We start from the raw sequence: 6,863 nt of genomic DNA, 5'->3' as shown, positions 1-6,863 counted from the left end.
CAAGGGGCATGTGGAAAAGGGAGGCAGGAGGGTCAGAGTCCAAGTGACTCTCTGTGAGAAAAACTCAGTCAGCCATTTCTGGCTTTGAAGATGGGGAGAGGGCCAGCAGTCAGGGAATGTGAGTGGCCTCCAGAAACCAGAAAGAACAAGGAAATGGATTCTCCACTGGAGCCTCCCAGAGGGACCAGCCCTGTGCCACCTTGATTTTAATCCTATGAGACCCACTTCTGACTTCTTACCTGCAGAACAGCAAGATAAGAAATTTGTGTTGCTCTAAGCCACCAAGTTTGTCATTTGTTCCAGCCGCCATAGGAGATGAACGAACCCACTTACCAAAGGTCAAACGGCAATGGCAGAGCCAGGACCAGAGCGTAAGCATCTCCACCTCCCAGCCCCTCTTCCTCCCACCTCGCTGCCCTGCCCCTGCCTCTCAGACCTTGTTGGTTTTCTAATTTGCTCTCATCTTCTGTTTCATAGGAAGAAATCATTAGAGATGCAGCTGCTTACATGCAGGAGCATGTGCAGGAAGCGTGGATGCACAGCTGTGAGTGTGCGAGAGAAGGTGTGTGGGATTAGAGAGCTCTGGATGGCCTCATAATGGAATCCCCGGGGAGGGCCGAGGTCCCAGGCCAGCCACACACACACGCCCATCTTCTCCCATCAGGACGGCACAAAGCTTGACAGGAGCTCACTCATGTTTCAAAGCGCTCCTTCTTTTCAGAGCTATTTGTTATTGTCTCTGCCATCACAAGTTTAAAAAAGGAAAGTTAATTAAATATGGAACAAGACTGAGCAACATCTTTTAAACCATCATGTCATTAGAACTGCAGTCCTCAGAGAGATGCTTAAAAGGGGTTTGAGAACAATGACTGTTCAATCAGATATTTATGGGCATAGTTATGTAAACACACTCTTTATTGTCTATGTATATTTAATATAATTATCAGTTTTGTAGTTGGACTCTCCAGAGACCCAACAAATCACAGTGTTGCTTTGAAAATGTCAGCAGAAAAGACAATTATGTTGCTAGCAAATATTCATAAATTATATTAAAAAGTCCTGTGGAAATGTCCCCTCTGTTGCAGAATCCTCCTCCGTAACTGAATAATCCTTTTATTTCTTTGATTTAAGGGTGATTTTAGAAGCAAGAAGGTTCTTTGTGAGAGCCTAAAGGCATGAACATAGCACAGGAGCAGGCCAACCTTGGAAAACAAAAGCATGTGCGTTCCAGAAAATTCAGAGTCCATTCATCGTTTTCCTCTGGCTGGCTCTCTAACCAGCTCGAATGTGCACATCCATCCAGGTACGGGTAGACACCTGCTCACAAATTTGATTTCTTAAAATGCCCCATTAAAAAGAGAAGATAAATTCAATCTGTTCGCTCCTTTAGTACCTACTTTGAGCCATAACTCTTTCCTATGGCATTTTTCTTTAGAAACTATTTATAGTATTTCCCATTTTTTCCCCTCGTATCATTTTTTCCCCTCATTATGCACATGCAGAAATAAGTGGGGAATCGGAAAATTGCTCAGTAAATTAAAATGCACCAGGCTCTTGCTAAACCAATATGAGTGGTAGAGGTTGATAAACACCTAGTAAGCATTCACAAATCACTTCTACTGCAACATATACAATCCGCAAATCAACATCTTAATTAGCAGCTAATGACATTTGGAAGGAAAGGTTAATGTTAAGTGCACAAAAGCAGGGTTGTTTAAAAAAATGTAGATCTTCCTGCCTCCTTATAAAAAATAAAGGAGAGAAAAGATATACAATGATTATATTGGGTGTTATGAATATACATGTATTGGCAATTTGAAGCATCTTAATTATATAAGGTCTGTATTGATAGGCTACCTTTCATCTCAGGAGTTCAAAGCACTTTGCTTGTATCTCATTTATCCTCAAAATACCCCTCTGAGGGTATGTATCTACAGGCAAAATGAAGTGAAGAGTTGTGGCAATTATCTACATAATTCAAACCCAAACCCCTGTTAATGAGGAATAAGTGGAGAACCAGAAAAGATTGGATTTTATGGATTGGCTTTCTATGTAGATAGAATTCCCCAGACACCGAGTCATGTTGGTGTGGCAGTGCCCCTGGATAGAGAGCCCAAGGAAGCAAGAGCATGGCAATCAGTCCCCTGCTTCCCCAAGGCTGCCTGCATTGCAGTTCAACCTTGTCTGTCCCCAGCGAGGGTCATTTGCATCTCCTACTGCTTCTCCTCCCCACTGCCCAAGGGACAGCTTCCAGAGTAGCCTGGCCTCCTGCCTGCCTTTCTTCCTCTGCTCTCCTCACCTGAAACCTGCCCTGCTCCCCAGTAACCTCCTTCCACCTGTCCTTTCCCTCAAAACTAACCCTTTAGTCCAGTTCCTCCTGGAAACTTCCTTTGATGGGGGTGGGTGAAGGGACACCACTCTGATTGTGTTGCTGCTGATTCATTAGGTCGGCCTCCTGAGAATTCTTAACATAACCTGTTAGGCATTATCGGTGAAATGGCAGTGGCAGTGTGAACCTCTGCAGGCCTTGCCTTCTGGAAGTGCCCTGTCTCAGACTGTGCTGTGCCTTGAATGGGTTCTATGGGTCTTTCTACCTGGGCCACTCTCCTTTCTTGGACGTGTTACCAAAGACAGGGCACAGGCATCCTCCACAGGTGTCCCTTAGGCAGACATCCCAAATGGTGGACACACCATTTCCGACAGGCTCAGCAGCAAATGAGATCTTCCTGTGGAGTTGGGGCAACCAGTATACTGCAGAGAATGACAGAGCATTGCCGAGGCGACCAGCCTTCCTCCAGGTTCATTGACAGCCCCTCACGCATCGCAGCCACAGGCCCACACCCCGCCAGGAGGGTGCCTTGCCTCTTCAGCCTCTTCCTCCTGAGACCTGCAGGCTGCAGAACAAGGAGGATGTTTTTCTCCTTATTCCACTTTGAGCTCCACCTCCCGAGTCTTCATTTCCTGTCCCAAGATACAGCTCTTCCCAGAATGATTCCCAGGGGAATGTTCATTTCGTTCAGGGGAAATTCCGGCCTGACCTACAGGGGTGCGATTGGCCCTGTGCCCTGCCTTCAGAGATAAGACTCAGCCTTCAGGCATGACTTCATTTCCCAGTCCTTCAGTTCAGCTCAATTCCTTTTCAGTTTCTCACCCAGATGAAGGTGAATCCCAGGCCTGCTGGGCCTTCACTCTGCTGTCTGCACTATAGCCCCGAACACACTCATTCAAAGAAACATACGGAACCCCAAGCAGTCCACGACATGTAGAAGAGGGACAGTGTACTTCCACGGTTGGCAATGAAACACTTCCTTTATAAAAACTTCCATTTACAACTCTATTTCCAGAACTTCCAGAGCATGGTTGAGGGGTGGGGGTGGGAGCAGGCACATGGGAGACCCCCACATGACACTGAGTGACAGTGAGGTGACCCTAAACAAATGTAAGGCAGTAAGCATGAAATGGCATGAAAAAGAGGAAGAGCATCTCTTTTCTAACCAGAGATAAGGTGTGTATACCTGCTGGAGTTTGGAGCTGAAATATTCCTCACAGGCCCACGTATGGTCCCCCGCTTGGCACTGCTGGGAAGGCGTGGAAACTAAAAGTTGGGAACTAGTGGGAGGTCTCCTAGTCATTGGAGGCATGCTCTTTAAAAGGATAGTGGGACCCTTGCCCCTCTTCTTCCTCTCTTTCACTTCTCAGCCACCATTTTAGTGGCCTTGCTCTAACATGAGGCCTACTGTCCAGGAGGTGAAATCTCTAAAACCATAAGCCAAAATAAACCTTTCCTCTTTTTCAGTTGATTATCTTAGGTATTTTGTTACAGTTATGGAAAGCTAACTAACACAATAAGCAAATGTATAGCTAGATCAGTCTTTGCAAATGGACCACATAGCAGCAACAAAATATCTGGGTTTATATACTATCTTTTACCTAGCAATTTAACTTATTTTCATATTCATTATCATGGTCATTCTTATGGCCGAACTATGATTAGTTATCATAACTCACTTTATAGGAACACAATTTTAAGTGATTATCTAAATCACCATTGTAGGTATCTCTTTTCTCCTGCCAGATTTATCCTGACTATGCTTAGTTACGAATATGTTTTATTTGAATGCTTTAATTTTATGTCGGTCTCATGACCACATCGTGGGCTATATTTAAAGAGAAAAGATTTGGTGCTCGAATCTTCAGTGAGAAGTTTGCTGAATGAATGTTGAAGGTCAATGCACTCGCTCTTAAGTTCAGTGGGACCAGATCTCAGGCCGTCTGCATTTTCTTTTCCTTAAAGTTATACTCTCAGGCTTGCACGTCACCCATTGTTCTGTTCACTGGTATGCCACCTACATTTTCATGGGGTCTTCTTTAGTGAGAAAGGCTGTGATTGAATTTAGAGACAGAAGTCAACAATTTAGTTAGCCTTGAAACTAGCAGCATGGTTTGTGCATCTGGGTACCATTTATAGGTTCTGGGCATAGATATAGATGTGGGGGAGGGGGGAAGAAAAAAAAGGACAATAAAGGTAACTGGAAGTAGAAATCCAGGGTGAGGAAACTGAGAGGGAAGCACAACTGCCACCATCATTGTCACTTATGCCTTTGGATTGCACCTACCATATCTATGCTTGTCCGTGTCTTAAAAGATGAATGGATCCCAGTTAGCCTACCACAAATCTATGACTCTCACAAGTGAAAAAGTGAAAAGTGGTTGGGTTAATTAGGACTGGGCCTTTTTGGAATTTCTTGGGTGGTTCACCAAGATCCACCTATTGTGGGGAGATTAGTTTACAGGTATTGATCATTTGACTATTTCTTCCTCAAGCAAGTTCTGATCTAAAAGCTGAACTACTGCTTTGTTACGTTAGACCCTCTACCTTTTGTAAATAATAAAGGGGGGGGAAATGGAAATGTACAGGTACTTTCTTGTGTGTATCCTTAAGGATTTAAAAAGAGAGTTGCGGACAAATTTAACTTTACTCAGGACCCCCAGGACTGGGTCTGGTTCCCCTCCACCTGTGCCCAGGGTGCCCTGGATGTCCCATGCCTTATGCCTTTTGACACCCCATTTCCTGTTTTCCCAATTCCTGATTAGCCTGAAGCAACAGTAGTGGAGGGAGCAGATAAATGGGTAATGGCATGCCATAGTACAAGTTCAACAGCAGGTTTAAAACATCTAAGAGACAGGAAGTGCAAAATGCCTACCATCTAGTGGCTTCTCCAGCAGCACAAATCACTTCAGAATCTACAGGAACCAGAGTGTGTGCTCTGTGGCACAGTTACTACCAAGCCTCAGGATGACCCTGTGGAATATGCATCTATCTGCATTTACTAATAAGGAACTGAAGCTCACTGGAGGCTGGTCCAAGTTCTACGGTGGCAGGATTTAAAACCAATCTGTCTGCAGTCTGAGCGTTTCCCTTCCATGGTGTTGGTTTCTTAAAAAGACAAGCTGCTACTTCCCCCTCCTCCCCTTCCTCCTCCTCTTCTTCCTCCTCTTCTTCCTTTCCTTCTCCTCTTTCTCCCTTTATCCTTGCCCGCGTCTCCTTTTTAATTTTTGGGTTACTGGTCATGCTGCCTTTTATGGAGACAGTGTATGTCTCTTAGGGATATCTTTACATGATAGACAGACAAATATAGCACAGTCACAGTCCTCATGTGAGGGACTGATGGCCTAGGCATATAGATATTTTTATCTTGTGCTCTAAATAAATATAGTCCTGGATGGAAACAAGACAAGGAAAGAAGAAAATTCACTGCTCCAGGAAATATGTAATCCCCAGGCAAAAAGCAACAATTCAGGGGGACGGTCGGGGGTAGTTCATTCTGAGAATCAGTGCATTTCTCAGTTTCTGGAGAAGAGAAAGAAAAAGTGTTATATTACCTAATTCCTTTCTGCAGTTTTGACTGGACAGATTCCCTTACTTCCTGCCTGAAATGGTTATGAGGTGTTGCCTTGAAGAATGAGGGACCCGTGACGTCTCCCAAGCAGGGCCAGGGCACTGGGGGAGAGCGGGGGCTCTGCTCTGCACTCTCGCACAGGCGTCGCTGTTAAAGCACTTGTGGATGAAAGGCTACTGTATGTATAAATTATGATCATTATTGCAGTAACAGAGAGTGTACCGTTACACTTACAGGATGTCGGAGAGCCCTGAGAAGCTGGAATTTGTGGTGAAAAGTGGCTCGCCAGAGGTCTGGAAACCTGCGAGGGACTTGGGGATAGTCTGATGGAGATACCGGAAGACCTTGGGGATCATGGCAGGTGCAGGAGTGTGTGCGTGTGTGCCTGCCTGTGTGTGCAGGTCTGTGTGCCTGTGAGTAAACGCTGTGGAGGTCAGATCATGGAGAAGAAGCTAGAAATGGAGGAAATGCATAAATGCTGTCCCTCCATGCCCTGAGCGTTTAGGAAGGATGTGATCCAGGGAAGGGATTGCTGTGGATGGGTCTTTGGGGCTTAAAATTTCAGTCAAAGAATGGATAAATGGTCTATTTCAAGAGAAAGAAAATAAACTCACCCATAAATCCTCCACACAGGAGTAATGATAAGCTACTTTGGATCTGAATTTGTCCAGATAATTTTAAGATCTCTCTTTCACCCCAGGAAGGGAAGAAATTAGCAAAAAACAACAAACAAACGAAACACCCCTGAAACATCAATGTTTGTATGACAGATTCAACCAAAAAGTGAGATTATTGGTGAGAAAAGTTTTATTTGATTATAAGCAATGTTGATGAACTTTGGTTGTAGTAATTCCACCTGTCCCACTTAAATGATTCTCACCCCCCCAAGCCATCAGATGGAAAGCTCCTTTAAAGCAGATGGAGAATGGGAATTTGAGTTGGTGCATAATAATGTTCCAGTCA

General features: G+C 44.6%; 1 long non-coding RNA gene across 1 annotated transcript; it reads left to right on the top strand.

Moving 5' to 3' along the window:
- Positions 1-428: 428 nt before the first annotated feature.
- Positions 429-6,334, top strand: LOC306642882. Its single transcript, XR_013758714.1, has 3 exons — positions 429-562; positions 1,132-1,303; positions 6,137-6,334. It is a non-coding gene; the product is annotated as an uncharacterized lncRNA (long non-coding RNA).
- Positions 6,335-6,863: the final 529 nt, after the last annotated feature.

Source organism: Sciurus vulgaris (genome assembly GCF_902686455.1).
Source record: "Sciurus vulgaris genome assembly, chromosome: 13".
In the NCBI taxonomy this organism is placed as follows: Eukaryota; Metazoa; Chordata; class Mammalia; order Rodentia; family Sciuridae; genus Sciurus; species Sciurus vulgaris.
The sequence above is the reverse complement of the archived record's forward strand: the minus strand, read 5'-3'. Positions and strand labels throughout refer to the sequence as shown.